This window comes from Chaetura pelagica, unplaced genomic scaffold (genome assembly GCF_000747805.2).
Source record: "Chaetura pelagica isolate M959 unplaced genomic scaffold, ChaPel_1.0 scaffold1407, whole genome shotgun sequence".
NCBI lineage: Eukaryota > Metazoa > Chordata > Aves > Apodiformes > Apodidae > Chaetura > Chaetura pelagica.
In genome coordinates this window covers 51,285-56,342 of record NW_009953954.1, presented here as the reverse complement: position 1 = coordinate 56,342, position 5,058 = coordinate 51,285, and positions in this window count along the sequence as shown.

The following is a 5,058-nucleotide window of genomic DNA, read 5'->3' as shown; positions in this document are numbered from 1 at the left end:
TCTTCAACGAGGACTTCTTCTTCGATGGGCTGGGCCCCGGCCACGCCAGGAAGATGTCCCTGAAGCTCAAGGTGGTCAACAAGGGCAGCAGCCTGAAGCGGGACACGCTGCTGGGGGAGAAGGAGGTGCCACTCACCAGCCTCCTGTCCTGCCTGTAGGCACTTGCTGCCAGCCCCGGAGGGAGCTGCCTGCCCAGGGGGCTGGGGCAAGGAGGGGATGGCCCTGTCCCCTGGCTGTACTGGGGGAGGGTTTGGAAGTGTCCCTTGGAGGAGGGATGGGGCCATGGCAGAGCAGGGGGGGTCCCCAGAGTGGGCCCTGATGTGGGGCTCTGCCAGCTCCAGCCATCCTGTGGTGGGGCAGGCAGGGCCAGCAGCTGCAGCCTCTCCCTCAGCTCCCTCCCGGGGCTGCATCTCCTGGACCCCTGTGGGGAGCCACCAGCCCTGTCTCCACCAGGAAGGTTGGATGTCATCTGCTGGCTCTTCCCTCCCTGGTGCCTGTGGTCTCCAGCTGGCCAGCACAAAAGTCAGAGGTGGGTAATCACTGTAGCATAAATAATGCCCCCTCACTCAAAGCCCCAGCTCCTGGAGTCAGGTGATAGTGTTGGTCTCAGCTTTAACTTTAAAGGCAAATTCTTAGTTTTGGAGACTGCAGAAAATACTGCAGAGGTGACCCAAGAGTGGGCCAAGTGAGATGACCCTGAGGGATGAGTCAGGTGTGGGGGCTTTGAGCTTTTCCTAGACTCTTCCCAGCCCTGCAGGACTGGGCAGGTGTGCAAGTCAGCTTGGTCTGACACGCACAGCATCCCAGGACACCCTCCCTGCCCACTCCTCCCTTCTGAACCCCTGCAGCAAACTGCTCCCAGATCTTCAGGGGCTTTGGTTTGCCCAAATATAGGAGGATGCCTATTCCCATCCCCTGCCCACAGGAGGGAAATGCTGGGGGATGGCACTGCCATGAGGGGCCCGGTACCCCTTGCCCTGGGCACACGGGTGGTTCTGGGCACTGTCCCAGCTTGCTGGCAAAAGCTGAGGCAAAAGGAGCAGCCCACCCTGAGTGCTGGTGGTTTGGCTGGCACTTGGGACACCCCCAGGTGTGGCTGGGTGCAGGGACAGGCTGAGGCTTCCCCAGACCCTGCCTTCCCTTGTCTGTAGGGGCTCATGTGTGGCTGCACCTGTAGGTGGTGGGAATTTGTCCCATGGGGCCACAAAGCCCCTGTGCTCAGCAGAACCTGACTCCCCTAAGGGTCTGGCCTGGCTCTGCAGGCTCCCTTTGGGGCAGATTGGGGTGCTCCCACCCCCTCCCATCCCTCCCTGACATCCTGCTCGACCAGCTGTGGGGGGGGCACCAGGAGTGGGAAATGCCAGCCAGGACATTTCTGCAGGTGGAAAAAAGACACCTTGTTATTTGGTGTGGTGTTATCCATTGCATCGGGCTCTGCATGCTTCTGTGGAAGGGAGCAGGATTCACAGTGCTCCCCTCCCCGCCTGTTGCAGCATGTGTGGACACACACACACACACGTGTCCCTCTGTGTTAACCTCTGTCGGTGGCAGTTGATGTTCCTTCCTTGTCCTTTGCAGCAGATGGCAGATTTCAGTGTTGGCTATTTATATCCGAGGCTGATCTTTCCCAGTGTGTTTAACTTCTGTCTGTAAATATGTTTCAGGTACACGAGGCATGGTTCTGGTAGCGCGGTGTTTGCATGTTGGGGGGATTTGGGGTGATTGTGGCTGTGTGTTGAGCTTATGGCTGAAAACAAACCGTGCAGGACATAAGGAGCAGACATGTCCCTCCTTCACCAGAGGCTTCCCACCGCTCCCACAGGAGCCAACACAGGGGATGCTCCCAGCCCTTGAGTGCCCACAGCCTTGGGGGCAGGTAAGGGCTCTGGGGAGAGGGGGACAGGGAGATGTGCCTTCTGGGCACAGCAGACCTGGGGCAGGTAAGGGACCCTTCCCAGCTGGCAGCTGCCTGACAGCCCCACGCCCCCCTCACCAGCACCCTGTGGTCCATGAGGTGCTGTAGTCCTTGGGGTGCTGCACATGCAAGGGGCTGGTGCAACCCAAGTGTTGCAGGGGCTGAGGGGTCCAGCAGGCTCTAGGGGGGAAACGGGGTAACAGGAGCTGGGAACAAATGTTGGTGCTCTGAGAGGGCCGTGGGGTGACACACTCCCCACGGTAGAGCTCTGTGCCTTTGGGACTGGGGAAAGGGGATGCTGAGAGCAAGGTCCTGGGCTGCTCCTTGGGCTGAGCCTGGCCCTGGGGGAGTATCAAGGGCTTCGGGTCTTGTGCTGTCCCCCCGCCTGTCCCAGGGCTGCCGCACGGCATGTGACTGTCTGTGAGCCCTGAGACGTGCTGCTGGGAGTCCTGCTCCCATGATGGGCTGGAGGGTGGCATGGGAGCCAGGACTTTGGCCTGGCTGGCTCTTCCCTCCCTTGTAGCTCTTTTCTACTGTTCCTGCTTTGATATTTCTGTGGCTGAATTTAATGATGCATTTTTGGAGTGAAAAAATATATTAATACCTGAATTGAATGTTTGTTTACAGATTACTTCCCCTTTTCAGTGCAATAAAGTAATTTCTAAAACAGATGCAGGTGGTGGCCCAGTTCTTGGTTTCCCTGAGATGTTCCCTTTGTTTTTCATCACTGTGGCTATTGCTTCCCCCTGTCCCTGTTACCTTCCCCAGGCTCCCAGTGCTAGGACTGCCCAGCCATGGAGCAGCTCACTAGTGGGTGATGCTGCATGTTCCTGACAGCCTTGCAAGGGCTCCAGGTGCTTCAGAAGCTCTTCCTGGTGCTGCTACCCAGCCATGGGGTAAGGAGGAAGCAAATCTCCAGGGGAGAACGGGGGGCGTGGGGACAGGGACTGTCCCTGCTCGGGTCCTTCCTCTTCCTCACCGTTTCCCCAGCCTGGCCCCTGCTCTCCTCCTCGGCAGTGCTGGTGATTAAGGCTGTGACGATGTTTTTATGCTCCCCGTCAGCAGCAAGCTGCGTGGGCTGTATTGCTGCCCTCACAGGGGATCCAGGTGCCCAGCACCCCCAGCCGTGGCGCTGCCCTCATGGCGAGCTCTGAGCTCCGGGAGACCCTTGGGAGGGTCCCTGGGGCACAGCTGAGCTCTAGCCCCACGGCAGCACAAGGGTGGGAGCCCTCCCTGCCGCTCTCTGAGCTCCACAGCCCCGTTCCCCTCCCCGGCTCCTGCAGAGCAGAGATCGGCTCCAGCCGCGGGTTGGAGTTCAAGCAAACCTGATGGGGCCCAGTGTGGCCCCACCACGGTGCTGCTGGGACACGTCTTCAAGTGCTCCACAGCATGAGTAACATGGGTGTTGGACGAGCCACTCTCAGGGGGGCCCCCAGCCTGTTTTCTCCCCACCCCTCCAGGGAACGCCCCTGCCCAGCTGTTGTTGTTTAGCAGGTTATTCCCCCCCCCCCCCCCGCCACTTCCATTTCCAAATCTGCTTTTAACCAGACGCTGCTGAAGAAAAGCGGGAGGTTTGTTTGTTACCTAAATGCCATTTTTCTAATTTCCACTAGTCTAATAATTTGTCATTTTTGGTAGAAATAAAGGCTGGGAGCACTAAACAGATCCACCCTCTCTCCTCCTGCCCCCACAGGGGCAGAGAAAGCAGCATGGTGAGGGCTTGGCAGGTGCCAATAATTTAAGTAGTGCTTTTTCTGGAAGTGTAAAGCTACAGCAGTTAGCAATAAAATGAGGCTGATTAAGTTAGTCTCAACTAGAGTGGATGGGGTCAGCCTGATTTTTTCCTTTTCAGGGAAAAATCCCTGGAAAGTGTTCAACATTCAAAGCACTGGAAGGAGTCAGAGGGGTGGAGAGGGGCATCTGGTGGGGGAAGATTTAACTCTGAATTTTTAATCGAGTAATTGTGGGAAGGAAATATCGCTGCTTGGCTGCACCTGGGCAGGCTGGGGTCGGGCTGGAAGGAGCTGCTGAACTGGAAGGAGTCATGGGATGTGTCCCCTCTCCACAATGCAGCTCCTTGGGATAGAGGATGCCCAGTTGAGATCCCGAGACTGGCTCTGCCCATTACTGGCGATGTCGAGGGATGCTCAAGTCCAGGGAACTTTCCCCTGCGTGGGGGTTTCTCTCGCCATGGTCCTCAGGCTGATGCAGCTGGGGGACAACACAATCTGTGCAGGAAACCGAGGCAGAGATGGGAGAGGGGAGATGGTTGGATGCGGTGGAGTCGGGCAGCTGCTGCCTGCCCTGCCCTTATCTGCAGAGCAAGATTCACCTGGGTGAGATGCATGCAGACCTTGGCTATTTTTAGTGCTGTGTTCCCACAACGCGAGGACTCAACTTCTGAGAAAATTGCCTAGAGCTCATTTAGCTGCATGTGTGATGGCTGGCAAGGGAGCGAGAGGGTAAATTAGGGGCTCCATCTCACATGGAGCTTGTGGCGAGGCCGGGGCTCCCAGGGGAGGGTTTCCCAGCGAGGAGGTCAGCAGAGCTGTCCATGGGAGAGCACCCTGTCCCTGACCTACCCCCCAGCCAGGCAGGGGGTGCCAGGGCCAAGCACTGTCCCCGGCCAATGCTCAGGGGTCCTCAGTGGGGGCTGGGGCCGAGGCAGCTTTTGGCAGAGTGGGGCAGCAAGGGATGGTTCTCCTGTACAGATTTCAGGGTGTTGTTGACTCTGATGGAGCCCTGAGTTCCCCCTCAGGCAGCCCCAGCCCTGCTGGGCCATGTCTTCCCCCGCCCGACCCGGCTGCTGATTTACCGTTTTGGTCAGAAAAAGCATCTTCCTGTTGCCTGGCAACCCTCGGCCGCCTGGTCCAGGGCGGGGGGGCTCTCCCTGCCTGCAGCCCCTGTTGTGCCAGTGCTGGGGGCGAGGGGCTGCTCGGTGAGCATGGCACATGCAAAGTGCTGCAGTTTCCCGGGGTCTGCCGTGCTTGGGGGGCTCCTGGCGTGGTGCCCAAGGTGTGAAACTGCCGCAGCCATGGGCGAGCACAGCCTGGCACCTCGGAGTGTGACGGTTCCCTCAGGATGTGATTCCCCAGGCTGGCGAACAGGGAACTGCGTCCGGCCATCAGATGGCACAGGAAAAA